Source organism: Nerophis lumbriciformis, linkage group LG11 (assembly GCF_033978685.3).
Source record: "Nerophis lumbriciformis linkage group LG11, RoL_Nlum_v2.1, whole genome shotgun sequence".
NCBI classification, from domain to species: Eukaryota; Metazoa; Chordata; class Actinopteri; order Syngnathiformes; family Syngnathidae; genus Nerophis; species Nerophis lumbriciformis.
Genome location: NC_084558.2, coordinates 37,319,853 through 37,338,225, shown reverse-complemented (window position 1 = coordinate 37,338,225; position 18,373 = coordinate 37,319,853). Strand labels below are relative to the sequence as shown.

The 18,373-nt window shown below is 39.2% G+C and overlaps 2 protein-coding genes across 4 annotated transcripts in view; one reads left to right on the top strand and one right to left on the bottom strand.

Moving 5' to 3' along the window:
* The window catches only part of LOC133610434 (integrin beta-3-like), a 99,512-nt gene extending 97,249 nt beyond the window's left edge, over positions 1 to 2,263 (bottom strand). For both annotated transcript variants that reach the window (XM_061966694.2, XM_061966697.2), the window contains exon 1: positions 2,180 to 2,263. The gene's annotated coding sequence lies outside the window, so the exon portion shown is untranslated. The remainder of the gene's footprint in view (positions 1 to 2,179) is intronic.
* dnmbp (dynamin binding protein) overlaps positions 1 to 18,373 on the top strand; it is a 92,084-nt gene that overhangs the window by 10,881 nt on the left and 62,830 nt on the right. The window lies entirely within an intron of this gene.

Genomic DNA, 18,373 nt, shown 5'->3' with positions numbered 1-18,373 from the left:
ACCACAGTGACAAGCTGGCAGACACACATACTGGCAGAACACTCTGGAGTGGGCTGGATACCAATTGATACCAATTGTTCACTGTGTCGTGTGAGTGCTGAGTCCACCGAAATACCTCCAAAGCCGGCGGACGTTTCTGGATATTAGTGAAATACATGTGACTCATTTTTTTGTCTTTGTAAGGATGGGGGGGGAAATAGGTTGTCCCACAGTCCATGTGGTTTTCTCACCAAGTGGCTCCACACTCAACAGACATCATCAATCAATCGTTCTTCTTCTTTCTTTTTTGGAATTTTAAGCAACCACAGCTGTAATGCAGAGACAGCATATCTGCACGCTTGAAACCTCCCCTTTAAAGCAGCTCTAATGACTAATACTCATAATAGCGGCTATACACCCAGAGTTAGCTCATTGTTTAGCAATTGGCCGACTTTCTCGCTGGTGTTGGCCTTGGCGGTCAGCTGTGTTGAGAGAGAGAAAGCTCTAAAAAATCTGCCGTGCACCACCTGCTATGCAGCTAACATATTTAGCAACCCCAACGGAACATAGAGGAACAAGTGCGCAATAGTGAATATTGTTCCGGGTATGTAGAACTGTTTGACCTCAGCTGCTCTGCAATAAATATGACAACGATTTCTCAGATTGATAAATGTGCCGCAACCACAATGGACATTTTTGTCATTGTGAGGAGAGGATTAAGGCTGCAGCTAACGATTATTTTTCTATCGATTAATCTATAGATGATTTTTTTCGATTAATCGGTTAATCTGTAGATTATTTATTTATTTTTTCGATTAATCTATAGATTATTTTTCCTTTTACCGATTATTTTTTTTATTTAAAATGAAGATGAAAAAATAAATGTAGGCCAGTTTTTTCAAAAGGCATGGCTTTTATTTACAAAAAAAAAAGTATGGCCACTCAGTCAACATTGACAACAACATGACAAAATATTCTGTAACAATGTAAACATTTAACAAAATTAAAAGTAGCTTATTTGCTTTTAATGTGCAAATATAAAAGTAAACATCCAGTGCAAATCTTAATATTCTGCAATAGTATAAGCATTTCAAAAGTAAAAGTATTGCTTATTTTGCTTTAAAATGTGCAAAAATAAAGATAAACATCCAATTCAAAAAAGTGCAAAACGGAAATATTCTGTAACAACAGTGTAAACATTTCAACAAAAGTAAAAGTATTGCTTATTTGCTAAAATGTGCAAAAATAAAGATAAACATCCAATACAAAAAAGTGCAAAACGAAATATTCTGTAACAACAGTGTAAACATTTCAACAAAAGTAAAACTTTTGCTTATTTTGCTTAATAACACAACAATGATAGTATGATTAAAGTGAAAGTTAATTGTTCGTTTGTACATAGTATACGTAATTGTTAATGTTGTAAAAGGTATTTGCACAACTAATTAACGTTAGCGTTAAAGAGGAGCGCGTCTTTGTAAACACTGAACAGGCACGCCAAACGCTCCTCTCAGAGCGAAACGGTGCTTTAGTTTATGAATTTACAACGCAGATACAAATGACACATTCATGTTTTTGTGTAATGATGACAACGTATACTCACGCGGACGATTGACTAGTTGATGGTGATGGCAAGAACGCTGCCGTTGTGCTGCTATGATAGGCCATTTCCGCTCGACACAGTGTGCATACAACAACATTATTAGCAGAGTTGGGTAGAGTAGCCAGAAATTGTACTCAAGTAAGAGTACTGTTACTTTAGAGATTTATTACTCAAGTAAAAGTAAGGAGTAGTCACCCAAATATTTACTTGAGTAAAAGTAAAAAGTATGTTGTGAAAAAACTACTCAAGTACTGAGTAACATACACACACATATCATATATATATATATATATATATATATATATATATATATATATATATATATATACACACACACACACACACACACATATATATATATATATATATATATATATATATATATATATATATATATATATATATATATATATATATATATATATATATATATATATATATATATATACATACATTGATATATACAGTATATAATTTATATTTATTTATTTTGCCGTTTTTGTTTACATGTTAAAGGTGTTTTAATGAATATACATGCATGTTTAACATATAGATTCCTTTCTTTCATGAAGACAAGAATATAAGTTGGTGTATTACCTGATTCTGATGACTTGCATTGATTGTAATCAGGAAGTAGTGCTGGTAACGTCCACGTTTTCAAATGGAGGAGAAAAAAAGTTCCTCCTTTCTGTCTAATACCACATGAAAGTGGTTGTTTTTTGGCATCTTATTTGTCCACCTTCCATATTCGTTTTTATACCCTTTACAAGAAATACATTGGCGGCAAACTCCGTAGCTTGCTAGCTTGTTTGCGCTGGCTTTCAGAGACTCTTATTTTGAAAGCGCAGGCGCGATGGAGCGGGACTTTTATTGTGAAGACAGGAACTGTGCAGTCAGTCTTTACGGTTGAAATAAAAAAAGGGTCTTTTTTCCTTCACACTTTTGATTGATTGATTGGAACTTTTATTAGTAGATTGCACAGTACAGTATATATTCCGTACAATTGACCACTAAATGGTAACACCCGAAGTTAGCTCGGAGCCAGTCAGGTCATGTGACCCCTGGCTCTGTTTGATTGGTCCAACGTCACCAGGGACTGCATCTGATTGGTGGAACGAAGTGAAACGTCACCAGTAAGGCAGGCACTATGAAGGTCTGTCTGACAGACCAAAACAAACAAAGCGTGCATTAACAGATCGATAAAAATTAGTAGCGAGTAGCGAGCTGAATGTAGATAAAAGTAGCGGAGTAAAAGTAGTGTTTCTTCTTAGGCCGTTTATCGAAATACTCCCACACTTTTGACGACTTTTGGCGTGCTTTTTTCCCCTCGCTCGCACCGCTCGCATCGTCTGCTTTGCGCTCCGCCATGACGGTAGTGTGACGTAAATATGCGACGCGTCGACGAACAAAAACGTCCTCGACGTATTTACGTAACCGATGACGTCGACTACGTCGACGCGTCGTTTCAGCCCTAGAGAGGATGCAAACACAATGCCAGTGTAGTTTGTGGTGTTTTTTGTTTTAAGAACCTCACTACCGCTCCTTAATACGACAAGGGCACTCTACTGTTTCTGATGACCTGCTGCCAAAGATGCTCGTCAAAGATCTTCTATTTTTCTGAGATGTTGACTCCCGGTGAACGAAATAGTGGTCGACCAGAGCAATATGGCTACTGTGCAACAAACAGAGTGCAAACTATCTGAGCTTACCGTTTTAAGAAGATACAAGCTAAAAAGCAAACTAAAGTTAAAGTTATGTTAAAGTCCCAACCATAGTCACACACACACTAGGTGTGGTGAAATTATCCTCTGCATTTGACTCATTCTCATGTTCACCCCCTGGGAAGTGAGGGGAGCAATGAGCAGCAGCGGTGGCCGCGCTCGGGAATCATTTTGGTGATTTAACCCCCAATTTCAACCCTTGATGCTGAGTGCCAGGCAGGGAGGCAATGGGTCCCATTTTTATAGTCTTTGGTATGACTCAACCGGGGTTTGAACTCACAACCTTCCAGTTCAGGCTGGACACTCTAACCACAAGGCCACTGAGCAGGTCTATGCTATAGAATTGATGTTTATACGTTATCAAAAAAAGATTTGACGAGTGATCTCTAGGAATATCCGTTGGTCGCTATCCCAGACATGGCGAACTATTCCAAATGTCATTATACAGGGCAAAACAGATTAAAGCTTGGTGGGAGGATGGAGGATCAAAACTATAAATTAACAAATGTGGTGTTATGTACTTAACAAAAAAAGGTGAAATAACTGAAAACATGTTTTATATTCTAGTTTCTTCAAAATAGCCACCCTTTGCTCTGATTACTGTTTTGCACACTCTTGGCATTCTCTTGATGCGCTTCAAGAGGTAGTCACCTGAACTGGTTTTCGCTTCACAGGTGTGCTTGAAGCTCATCGAGAGAATGCCAAGAGTGTGCAAAGTAGTAATCAGAGCAAAGGGTGGCTATTTTGAAGAAACTTGAATATAGAACATATTTTCAGTTATATCACCTTTTTTTGTTAAGTACATAACTCCACATGTCTTCATTCATAGTTTTGATGCCTTCAGTGACAATCTACAACGTAAATAGTCATGAAAATAACGAAAACGCGTTGAATGAGAAGGTGTGTCCAAACTTTTGGCCTGTATTGTATATAATTGTTATTAGGACTGGGCGATATAGCCTTTTTTTAATATCGCGATATGTTAAGGCCATATCATGATACACGATATATATCTCGATATTTTGCCTTAGCCTTGAATGAACACTTGATGCATATAATCACAGCAGTATGATGACTCTATGTGTCTACATAAAAACATTCTTCTTCATGCTGCATTAATAAATGCTACTTTAAAACTTTCATGCAGAGAAGGAAATCACAACTAAAAAAAAATCACTATTTTTTTCATACGGTGTTGATGTGGAAATGGTTGCCTCGGCATTTTGATGGTGTGGGCGTAAGCACTTTTCCTTCTCTAGTAATGCTATTGTTTATAGCAACGCTTTCGCCCCACACTTGACAAATTACGGTTGTCTGCTCGACATATTCCCACTTGAAGCCAAACCACCGCCAGACGATGGATCCCCTGCTGTTTTTTGGGGGAATTAATTATTCCATAATTTGTTACCAGATTCGCACTTTCTTTCTCTCGTATTACCGCTCACACGGCTACGCTAGCATCACAGCTAACGTTAGCCATGCTGCTACCTCTCTGCTGCGCGAGGGCGTATATGTTTGTGACGTATGACGTGACAGTATGTGACGTGTGTAGAAGCTGCGCTTGCTGTCTGTGAGAAGGAGACACAGGTTAGAGCGAGGAGAGCCAGCAGCTAAAAGCAACTGCGTGAGAACGCATACTCGAATATCACGATATAGTAATTTTCTATATCGCACAGAGACAAACCCGCGATATATCGCATATATCGATATATCGCCCAGCCCTAATTGTTATATTCAATTTAACATTATGACTTAAAGCTACCATAGCTCCGGCTCAATATAGCTGCTAGTAGAAGTAGTTGTCAAATTAGTCATGTGGTTAAAACGTAATTTTTAAATACTATATGCGGCCTAGCGTCAGCCAGATGTTACCGCCAGCAGTACCCAGGTACCCAGGATATAGACCTCTGCTCTATATATGCCCTTCTGAGAACCAGCATCCTCTGCAGTAGACATTGGATTTTGCATAAGAAGGCTACTTTTTCTGGGTTTTGCATAAGAAGGCTATTTTTTCTGAAACTCTGTCACAAGAACTAGACCATGGGTGTCAAACTCTGGCCCGTGGGCCCGCCGTGTAATTTCACTTGGCCCTTGAGGCGATATCAAATTAACACTAAAGCTGGCCCGCCGATCCTCCTGGGAGTCTTCCAAACGCCAGCCAGCCAGCCAGCCAGCCGGCCGGCCAGCCAGCCAGCCAGCCCAACGAGTGATGGCCCAGTCACATAACATGTGCGGTTTCCGCACGCACACACATTAGAATGCAACACATACTTCATCAACAGCGATACAGGTTACACTGAGGGTAGCCGAATAAAAAACTTTAACACTGTTAGAAATATACGCCACACTGTCAATCCACACCAAACCAGAACCCTTTGCAGCACTAACTCTTTCGGGACGCTACAAGGTGTGTGTGTGTGTGGGGAGGGGGGGTTTGGTGGTAGCGGGGGTGTATTTTGTAGCGTCCCGGAAGAGTTAGTGCTGCAAAGGATTATAGGTATTTGTGCTGTTGTGTTGCGGTGCGGATGTTCTCCCGATTTGTAGCGTCCCGGAAGAGTTAGTGTTGCAAAGGATTATGGGTATTTGTTCTGTTGTGTTTATGTTGTGTTGCGGTGCGGTGCGGATGTTCTCCCGAAATGTGTTTGTCATTCTTGTTTGGTGTGGATTCACAGTGTGGCGTATATTTCTAACAGTGTTAAAGTTTTTTATACTGGCACCATCAGTGTAACCTGTATCGCTGTTGATGAAGTATGCGTTGCATTCGCTTGTGTGTGCGTGGAGAAGCCGCACATATCTTGTGACTGGGTCTGAACTATGTTAGAATGGATGAAAAGCGGACGTGACGATAGCTCGTAGAGTACGTTAAAGGTTAGTTTGTTCAACCTTGGCCCGTGGCTTTGTTCAGTTTTAAATTTTGGCCCACTCTGTATTTGAGTTTGACACCCCTCAACTAGACTAAAAACAAATGTCCACTGCAGAAGATGTTGTTTCTCAGGAACATATGACACAAGTAGAAATAAAACCTAGTCAAAGAACGCCAATGGCAGGACCACGTTTTGATGGTTTTTACAAATTTACTACAAAGATTTCCTTTATGGCAAGAGTGCTTTGATGTTTGTAAGCACCCTCTGCAAAAATGTTAATCAAAGATCTTCCTTTTTAACACGAATGCTGTAATGTTTTTAAGCAGCGACTGCAAAAACGCTGGTCCTAGATCCTCTGCATGACAGCAGCGCATTGCTGGTTTTAAGCAGAAGTGGAAATTTTTGACGTAGCGACAGCAACATATGTTTTCAGTGACTAATAATTGTAACACGAGCGTGTCTCGTACTGCTTTTGGACAAACAAAGCCTGAATTTAAAAAGAGCGCAACGATGTGTTGGCGAGGCTACTGATGTAGGAGGTATGGGCGGGTGAGTCCTTTTGGCTCATCTTCTTATGCACCACCCTCCAACTTACACATTCATATTTGGCTTTGGAGCCGTTTGGCTCACGAGCACTAGGGGCATTCCGCAAGAGAATGCGAGAGTCAGAACTTTTCCATGTCCTCCCACGTCTTCCTTTCCCCGAGCACGTGTTGAATATAAATGGAACACACTTTGCATAAACATGTCCAAAGACAAGAGAACAGCTCAGATGTTTGTGCTCAAGAGGAGGGGGGTGAGGCCACGTCGCCACGGTAACCGGGGATCTTGTTTGGAAGGCCCAGAGGGTTTTCCTTTGGAGGACCCCAAAGGGTGCCCAGGGATATGCCGCACCCTTAAAACACTAATAGGTTGCATATGTGTGGTTATGTAACTGAGCCTTCTTGGATTTGTTTTGGGTTTTTTCAACATACTTGAAGAAGTATGATTGACCCAGGAGAATATATTCATGCTACAGTGGAAACACTTAAGGTCTTAAACAATTCCTTACAGGATGTGTTTGGACTTCATAACAAATGTTCTCATAGGAACCCTTGAAGGTAGAATTATAATCTATTCAAGCATCAAACTACGGCCAGCATTCAAGGAATTATGTTACATTGTAGGATTCTTAACTATCATACAAGTGTGAAAAGAAGTCTATCCTAAATAAAACTACATTTTTGCAATAAACACACTTGGGATGCCACTTATCATTATTAGCCGATTTTCATGAAAAAATATGTGATTGCCGAATAAGTCTTTCAACGCAAATCCCCTGGGGCGGACAGCGGTTGATTATGTGTCTTCTTACACAGTGTGGAAATGCTCCCAGAAGTTGATAATATTCGCCTCCATTGCGGCAAATCAACTGCATTTGTTAGTATCTTAAGTATCATTATCATGTAGCTTTATCACCGGAGGACGAAGTTAAACATGGAGTAGGAGCAGGCATGCTAATAGCTAAAAAGCTAAGTTAGCTTTAAACAACACAATGAAAAAAGTGATTTGTAATCTTTAAGTAAGTAAGTAAGTAAGTAAGTACATTTAATTTATAAAGCGCTTTTCACAGATAAAATCACAAAGCGCTGTACAAAACATAGATGAAGTAAAACAACAATTCAATTAAAACAACAGGGGCAACGTCATAAAAAGGATACCAAGTGGATTAAAATTGATAGTTAAAAGGTGCATTAACTAAACACTTTACTAAAAAGAGAAGTTTTAAAATGTTTCTTAAAAGTGTCAACACAGGGACAACGGAGGGACTGGCGCAAGTTGTTCCAGAGTCTGGGAGCTATAGCCTGGAATGCCAGTTATCCACAGGTTTTAAAAAGGTTTTTTTAAGAAGTGTAGATTGTTACAACAGAAAGTAAGCAGCTATTAACTAATTAAAAGAAGATCGATAAGAATCAAGAGCAGGTGTCCCCAAACCTTTTGACTTGGGGGCCGCATTGGTTTAAAACTTCACCTGTCTGGGTTTTTTTTTCTTGTCCCCACAATTACCCCAGAAATTCGGGAGAATGGTTGTCCCGGGAGATTTTCGGGAGACACACTGAAATTCAGGAGTCTCCCGGAAAATTTGTGAGGGTTAGCAAGTATGACTGTGGCTGACACGTTGCTTAGGCTAAATAATTATTTGTTTAAGGGGTTATCCGGCTTAGTGTAGACATAGCCTAAGACTGATACGAGCGTGATTAGATGGATTTTTTATTTTCTCAAAATATTTTTTTTGTTGCCAACATTTACAAATTCAGGAAAAAAATCACTGGACACAGTAGGACTTTGAGGGCATACAACCAAGAGTGGTAGATAGTAATTATTGTTTTTGTTTAGTTATTGTCTACTCTTGACCTTTTTTGCTCAAACATTTGTATGTCAATAAATAGAATAAGGAATTAGTTTAAATATTGTGTTGATATCGTTTACTCGGTCAATAGCACTCACCAAAATAAATTAAAAGATGTGCAGTTAATACACGTGATCGTCATTGGTATCAGCCGATCTCACTCATGGATGATCGGGATTCGCCGCATAAATCCCTGATCGAAACATTCCTTTTTCTTCCTCAAAATGTGAGCCCCAGATCTGAGGTGAATAGTCCTGCTTTACACACTCGCTTTGGTTAAAAGGTGACGGTGATGACGACGGTCCCAGGAGCAGACAGCTGGTGCTTTGTCCGGCTGTCACGTGCTTGTGTGTGTATACGCACGTGTGTGTGTGTGTATACGCACGTGTGTGTGTGTATACGCGTGTGTGTGCGTGTGCGTGTGTGTGTCTGTCTGTCTGTCTGTCTGTCAGCTGGTGACCTAGCCGTAATCTGTTACCTACTCCACCACAGTGCCAAGTGGCTCACACTGTCTCTTTCACCGCTGTGGAACCACTTTTTTGTGTCATGAAGCATGCACCAGAATAGCAGCCAAAGTTCACCTTATTATCAGGATCTTATAAACTTTACAGTAAACGCAAGAGACACGCCTGTTTTGATCTACCTTTGAAGGTCCATCACAATCATGTGTAAAGTTCACCAAGTTTGCAAAAAATGTTTTGTCTTTCACGCTGGAGCTATTTTTTTTTTTTCTTCAATCCAAACAAACTGGCCTCCATCTGGTACTTTTGGTGAGTCAGAGGCAGCTGACTCTCAACAAGGAGTAGCGAGAAAAGTATTTCAAAGTCGATCGAACCAAGAAGCACACCGATTCTATTGCCATAACCTCATAGTGTGTTTGGAAGTCCTGACCCAGCACGAAATAGGTGTTTCACTTTGAATATACAGATTCTCTCCCAATGTATTTTCCTATGTCCGAAAGCTTAAAAGTCAAGTTTCTAGGGTCTATTAGCACAGGGGTTCCTAACCTTTTTGACCGCGGCCTTAACTTTTCAACGACAGAGGGCCTAAGGCCCACTCAAATATTAACACTGACTTAGTGAATTACTCTTGGTCTTAATTGTATTTAATAGGGGTGTAACGGTACGTGTATTTGTATCAAACCGTTTCGGTACGGGGGTTCCGGTTCGGTTCGGAGGTGTACCAAACAAGTTTCCACACGGACATATTAAGTAGCGTAACGCACATTGTGTAAACAATGCACACCGAGGCACAACACACGGCATGCTAGCAGCTAACAGGCTACGATAGACTGACCATACGTCCTCTTTTCACCGGACATGTCTTCTTTTGCGGAGCTGTCAGGGCGGAGTTTCTAAAATGCCTCAAATGTCCGGCATTTTGAGTTAGGGTTGCGTGTATTTTCAATGTACGTTCAGGGTTCAGCAGCATTCGTGAGGGAGGGGCAGAGACAGAGAGAGCGAGAGAGTTATGATAAACGTGCTTGCGTCGCCAGGCTCTGCTTTTTATCCATAGATTTATCAGATTACATTTTTTATTATCTATAGCAGGGGTGTCAAAAGTGTGCCCCGGAGGCTATTTGCGGCCCACAGCTAATGTTTTAAAAGCCCACGACACATTCTAAAAATACTATTAAAATAAACAAAAACATAACAAAAGTGAAATAAAAAAGCTTAAAGGTTAAATGTAATTTAGAAAAAGTTGCATTGTTGACTTTCAAACTGTCATTGCTCAAAACATAATATTGAATCAAAATCAATGTTATTATGAATGATTGACCTATCCAAGGTTCCGATTACTTCACATCAAATATTCCACTAAGAAAAATATTTTTGGTGGAAGATTTTGCAAATTTGGTAAATAAATAACCCAAAAATGTATATTTTGTTGTTTTCTTACTGTACCGAAAATGAACCGAACCGTGGCCTCTAAACCGAGGTACGTACCGAACCGAAATTTCTGTGTCCCGTTACACCCCTAGTATTCAATAATTATATCTACCTATTTACAGTTAACCACTTTGCCAAATGATATGAAACCATGTGTTAATCACACAGATCATTATTTATTTACCACAGGCTTAGGTCTGGCTGATTAGAAAAATAAGTACTAACTAGGGCTGGGCGATATATCGAGTTTGTCAGATATATCGATATATTTTTAAGCAAGATATGAATTTAAAAAATATCGTAATATCGATATCATTTATTTCACGTTAAAATGACCAAACGCCGCTTATTTGTTGTGTTCCTTGTTCTCCCCCTCCCATGGCTACTAAACCCATTCCCCTTCCTCATTCCAAGACGTGCTTGCACGTATAAGAACATCCATGATTGGTTGGTTGCTTACTATGATGAGTAACGATTGGTTGAGATTAGGCCAATCAGAGGCAAGATAGAGCGGGTCATGGAACCAGGAAGGGAAATCACAACAGACATCGATTTATATATTAAAAAAACTAGTGGAAGATGGCAGAGGAAATCTCTTCTTTAGATTTTTCTTTTAGCGACGTAGACGCATCCAGGAAACCCATAATGCGTCTACTTGGCCACATTTGGACAAATGTATGCGTCTGGGTAAAACATTAATTTGAGTTGTTTACCATGTAAGCCCAAATCATGGTCGGGGGTGGGGCGGGGCGTGGTTAAGAGGGGAGGAGTATATTGACAGCTAGAATTCACCAAGTCAAGTATTTCATATATATATATATATATATATATATATATATATATATAAATATATATTTATATCTACATCCTGAAAATATGCAAACAAAACTGTGTTTAGATCATTGATACTTCAAACTTGCATAAATATAACATGAATATAACATAACTTGGCTTCTGAGAGCTTCAAAATGTAATAAATAAAATGCTAAAGTTTTTGATAAACAAGCAATTATTTTAATAATTAAATATGGTCATTTTAAATGAATTATTATGATAATTTAAAATTAATTATTTAAAATATGTTTATTTTAATGTACCGGTATAATTCTATGGCTGGATGTAATAAGGAGTCAGAAAAAATACAAATAAAAATACAATTAATGTTGATGTTTTTAGCAAAATATAGTAAACATTTATTTTGTTTGTTTTTTTAAATTAATAAATATATTTATTTTTAGGTAAGATAAACATAATAATACAATGTATCTCTAGTCTGGATGATTTAGTTCTTGTCACTCTGTTGTCCTCCCGTCGTGAAAAAAGGCTGTCCTCACTCAGGTCCGCATGGAGCTGGAGGGGGCGTGGCCTCCAGCTCCGGCTGAAAATCGGGAGATTTTCGGGAGAATATTTGTCCCGGGAGGTTTTCGGGAGAGGCGCTGAATTTCGGGAGTCTCCCGGAAAATTCAGGAGGGTTGGCAAGTATGCCTAGTACTAACCAAATATATTGCAAAAAAAGGGCCGAAAAAGAAATGTACAATTATATTGCGCTAAAATAAACCAAATCAATAATGAAAATGCTTCTTAAATAAACCGTCAAACAAATTAAAGCACAAATGAAAATACAGCTTCACCACTTTAGTCATAATTTTTGCGCTTAAAAAAGTTCTGTATGGCTGTGCAGTGTCGGATGTCTATTTCAGATTTTTTTTGTCAAATCGGATCTTTTTAGTGGCCGTTCACGTTACAAAAACAATGGGTTTTTAATGTGAATGCAATCTGACCCGCATGCAGACATGACATCCACTGCAGTGTTTACAGAAGTTAAAATGCCTTCAACTCTAGCCGGTCTCAGTGCTGGCACATTTGTGGCAATTTCAAGGATTTTGTGCAATCAAAGTCAACATTTTCTGAACCAAATTATTGCACGTAAAGGATTAGAAAGGAATGGGGCAAGTATTTTGGCTCTTGCAGTTTTACGGGATAATTTGCTTCAATGTATGCTTGCAGAAGCGTGTCTGTGGGCAAAACAGTTGGAGACTAAAGTGGTGGAACTTTCACCTGAGTTCATAAAACATGATATTTTCACCTGTTTTCAACTATTTATTTTGTAGACGGCTATTTTGGCAAGTAATCATGATGCTTATTGCTTTTTGATGACGTTCTGGTAGGATGAATGCGATCTGAGCACAGAAGCGTTCACATTGAGAATACATTGTATTCTCAATTTATTCCCACATACGAAAGAGGCCTGGGTCAAATAAGAAAAATTGGGAATTTGCACAGTTCCCACAGACATGAACAAATATGATACATATCGCATATGGGCAAAAAAATCGGGAATTGACTTGCAGTGTTGTTGTTTTCCAAATGCTTTTGAGATGTCATCACTGCTTCAAGTGGTGAAAAAGTGTATGACAACTGAGTATTGCTGCGACCCATACGGACCACAGCTGAGAAACAGTTGTTTTTTTTGGCGTCCCAGCATTTGGAAAAAAACAACAACACTTAATTAGAGGGTACTACTACCCCAGCAACAGACCATTTTGCCCTTATATCTATAATGATGCCCTTTTACCTGTAGCCAAGTAGCATTAAAGCTTAGGTTTTTTTCTTCTTCTCACAAGGTGAAGACAAAAGCCTTACAAAAGGACGCCTAATGTTGTTCAACCTTCCCGTTTATCATTGCACTGCCAGAACCATAATATACAGCTCTCTGCAAGGCTAGGAAACTCAAGAGCGTTGCCATAACGCTGACAGTGTTGGTGTCGCCATTCCCCAGGAGACCCGTGTGTAAAAAGTCACCGGGCAACGCTGACACACTCTCCTGTGGACCCATAAATAACAATAAGGAGCTTGTCTGGCTGGATGCAGATCTTCTTTTGGGATTAGCTGGCAGGAAGCTGCTGCAGCAGTCCAGGTGAACACATTCATGATTTTGAGAGGTTGTTTTTTTTTTGGGGGGGGGGGGTACGTGTTCCTTGATATTCTATGTCCTTTAGAGCAGGGGTTTCCAAAGTACGGCCAGCGGGCCAAGTGCAGTCCGCATGACATCACAAGGTTAACAAGAAGACTGGCCCCCTGCGTGTCGTAGCCTAACGCGGGGGTTAGCAACCCTAGTGGCTCCCTGGAGCATTTTTAAAAAAGGATTGAAAATGGAAAAAGATGGGGGGGGATCTTTTTTTTTTGTTTTAGAATGTTTTTTGTTTGAGGACAAACATGACACAAACCTTCCCAATTGTTAGAAAGCCCACTGTTTAATATGTTTGTAAATGGTAAAAGGTAAATGGGTTGTACTTGTATAGCGCTTTTCTACCTTTTTTAAGGAACTTAAAGCGCTTTGACACTATTTTCCACATTCACCCATTGACACACACACATTCACACACTGACGGCGGGAGCTGCCATGCACGGCGCTAACCAGGCCCATCAGGAGCAAGGGTGAAGTGTCTTGCTCAAGGACACAACGGACGTGACTAGGATGGTAGAAGGTGGGGATTGAACCAGTAACCATCAGATTGCTGGCACGGCCACTCTCCCAACTTCGCCACTTTCACTGCGTCCGGCTTGTAATCTGCAGTATATGATTTCCTTTTCGATGCCATTTTAGTTCAGCCTTTCTCAGTTTTTGTAAGTTACCGCCAATGTTGAAATAATAAAAGGGTTGCAACAACTAATCGATTAAATCGATTATAAAAATAGTTGGCGATTAATTTAGTCATCGATTTGTTGGATCTATGCTATGCGCATGCGCAGAGGCAATTTAAAAAAAAAATTAAAACATTTTTATTTTTTTTTATTTTTTTTATTATAAACCTTTATTTATAAACTGCAACATGTACAAACAGCAGAGAAACAATAATCAAAATAAGTATGGTGCCAGTATGCTGTTTTTTTTCCAATAAAATACTGGAAAGGATAGAAATGTAGTTCGTCTCCTTTATCCGACTATTAATCGATTAATCGAAGTGATAATCGACAGATTAATCGATTATCAAATTAATCGTTAGTTGCAGCCCTACTACGGATGTAGCAGCAGTTAGCATCCCATGACCCACAAAGCACTTCTGCCATGACGCACAATGCACTTCTGCCATGACCCGCTCTCGCCGAATTCTTATTGGTTGACGTGTGTGACGATTGCTGATGTGTGTGTGACGATTGCGGACATTTGCTTCGTCTCTTACGCGAATTAGATAAATAATATTATTTGATATTTTACGGTAATGTGTTAATAATTTCACACATAAGTCGCTCCGGAGTATATGTTGTACCCCCGGCCAAACTATGAAAAAAACTGCGATTTATAATCCGAAAAATACGGTATATGTAAAATCTTCCACTCTTTTTTTGTCCACCAAAGGTTTCATGCTGTGCGTGAATGCACAAAGGTGCGCTTTGTTGATGTTATTGACTTGTTGGAGTGCTAATCAGGCATATTTGGTCAGTGAATGACTGCAAGCTAATCAATGCTAACATGCTATTTAGGCTTGCTGTATGTACATATTGCATCATTATGCTTAATTTGTAGGTATATTTGAGCTCATTTAATTTCCTTTACTTTTATCCTCTTTGTATATAATTTAGTTTTTAATACCTCATGACACATTATCTGTATGTACTGTAATATTGGCTGCATTTCTGATAGTTGTTTGTGTGCCATGTTGTTCCAGACCACAGCAAACATTATCTTGCTTGCCAAAGATTGTAATAAATCTATTAAAAGAAGACAGCCTTAACTTGGACACACACATCTATACCTTTGGCCAGTAATTTCCAGGAGTTATCTAACCTTCTGAGTAGCCTCTGATTTACTAATGGTTTCTAATGTTGTAAAAATGGGTAGAATAAATATAAAATTTCTACATTTCTGTCAACGAAGATTTGCATCAGCCTGCGACACACAGTCATTTTGATAGTAGGCTAATATAGCTAATATAGACACTTACGTCATGTGTTGCCTTCATTATAACACTTATATACGGCTTTTCATTTTTTGCGGCTCCAGACAGATTTGTTTTTTTGTATTTTTGGTCTAATATGGCTCTTTCAACGTTGGGGTTGCCGACCCCTGACCTAACGTTTGGCCCCTGTGAACTGAATCGTTGTGATCTTGCCGCCTTCTTGTGGGTAAAGACAGCATTGATGGTCAATAGCCAAGAGTTTTGTTTGGATGTCATTTGAGCACAGCATCATATATATATGACACAATCCAAACAACTTTTCCCACTAATGGTATGAATTAACTATAAGCAACAAATAAAGTCAACACATTGTTGCTGTTAAAATCAAAGTTGTGTGTTGTTGTTCAGTCTGCTTGCTTTAATCAATGCAAACTGTAGTGTTATTTTTGTACAAATGATTGTTGTTACGTCACAGTCACATTCTGCTGTTTGACAAAAAAAGTGTCGTAAAATGTGTATGCGTGTGTGCGCTCACATCCATATAACAGCGTATTGGCGATTAGCCTACAGAATATGGCTTTACCGCAGTTTAGTTGTACTTTATTCTTACATGTTTGGCAAACTTCCTTCTTCAATTTGGTATGAAATTAATATGCAGGCTTAGAGTTAAAGCATTGCGATCGCAGATTATGTGTAAAGACAGCTGTGTAAAAGTGATCACAGATCACTGAGACAGCACACATAGCTGTGATGAATAATAATAAAAAAACAACTGATGTTAGTGTAATAATTTCGATATCAAATGTATTTAAATGCTTATTTAGTAACATTACACATATATTGATTGGCAACACTAATTTGGCCCTAATATGTGAATGTGAGTGTGAATGTTGTTTGTCTATCTGTGTTGGCCCTGCGATGAGGTGGTGACTTGTCCAGGGTGTACCCACCTTCCGCCCGAATGCAGCTGGGATAGGCTCCAACACTCTGAGGGAGACAACCAGTAGAAATGGATGGATGGATGGATATATTTAATGTCTGTATAAGGACACTAAATTCAGAACTGTGTAAATATATATTGTATACATTGTGTGTATGTCTATATATATGTGTGTGTGTATAATACAGGCTATTTATGTTTATAATATAATATGCATATATGTTTATGATATATTATTATATTGTCTATGAAGGTTGTCATTCATCCAGGTCATTGTGTTCTCAGGGCATTCAATCGATCGCAACTGGACTGTTTGATTTGTCTTAGAAGACGTTTCGCCTCTCATCCGAGTAGGCTTCATCAGCTGGTGCTCATAGACTTAAATTGGTCAGATCTAGTCAGGAGTCATTATTATAATATGTATATATATATATATATATATATATACACATATATACACATATATATATATCCACAGTACTTTTGTGCCGAACATAAAATGTGCATCTGGTAGTACACGACACGCCCTTATAGGACAGGCAAACGCTACCACTCAGTGTTGGTTCATGTTTGCTTTGTGCATGTCAGAGCATGTTTTTCAACTTCTGTTAGTCAGCGGATTTTGCCTTTTTATACTTGTTGCTTGCTCTTTCCTTATTGGTGCCACTTTTCTACCCTATTAAAACATAAAACTTAAAACATCTCTCTTTACACAAAAACTAAAGTTGTGTTCATACAAACAACAGATGGTAGGTAGCAAGACTCCCCTGTAGCCAAACAGAAGCCTGTCATATCTGGAAAAAGCACACCAACACTGATAAATCTGTGGGTGGAGAGAAAAAAAAGTGATTCACATTCGATTGCTGATTCTTATTTATCCCTTTGTAAAATGGATTACAGCTCTCGCTCGGTCTTTGTCTGTCTGTCTGTCTCTCTGTCTCTGTCTTTGTGTCTGACTGTCTGTCTGTGTCTGTGTCTGTGTCTGTGTCTGTGTCTGTGTCTGTCTGTCTGTCTCTGTCTCTCTATACATGTGTGTGTGTGTATGTATATGTATATGTATATATATGTATATGTATATGTATATATATATATATATATATATATATATATATGTATGTGTGGGGAAAAAAATCACAAGACTATTTCATCTCTACAGGCCTGTTTCATGAGGGGGGGGGGTACCCTCAATCATCAGGAGATTTTAATGGGAGCATTCGCATACCATGGTTTATATAGGGCACAGAGTGGGTGGGTACAGGCTGGTGTAGGGGCGTGGTGATTGGCTCATGTGTTACCTAGGAGGTGTTTCCGTCTATGGCGGCATGCTGTTACAATTTCGCTGCGCTTGTTGAGGGATGACAGGTCTGGACGGTAAATAATAAACAGTTTCTCTTTCAAGCATAGGTTGCATCTTTTATTACCACTATTGTAAGGTGTGCTGGATGCAAGAATTTGCCATGTTATTGAATATTCAACATTATTGTCTTTGAGGTCCCAAATGTGTTTGCTGAGTTCTGTGGTATTTCGCAGGTTTTGGTTCCTGAAAGAAGCCTTGTGGTTGTTCCATCTGGTTTTGAATTCTCCCTCGGTTAATCCTACATATGTGTCGGATGTGTTAATGTCCTTGCGTATTACCTTAGATTGGTAGACAACTGATGTTTGTAAGCACCCCCCGTTGAGAGGGCAATCAGGTTTCTTTCGACAGTTACAGCCTTTGTTGGTTTTGGAGTCGCTCTGTCCGGGGGCCGACGGCTCATTTGCAATTGTTTTGTTGTGGTTTGAGATGATTTGTCGTATATTGTTCATGCAGCTGTAGCTCAATTTAATGTTGTTCTTGTTGAATACTTTTCTTAGGGTGTTGTCTTTGGGAAAGTGTTTGTCAATCAGATTGAGGAATTTGTGTCCAATGTTAGTTGAGACGTTTTTGCTGTATGGGGGGTTGTACCAGATGATGTCGTTTCGTTTTCTGTCCTTTTTTGGCTGGTTTCCTGGTGTGGGTTCATAGGTGAGGGTGAAATTGTATCCGCTTTCATCAAGGGCTTTTTGGTACGGGGGGGGGTTGCTTGGTCAAATTCAGCTTTGCTAGG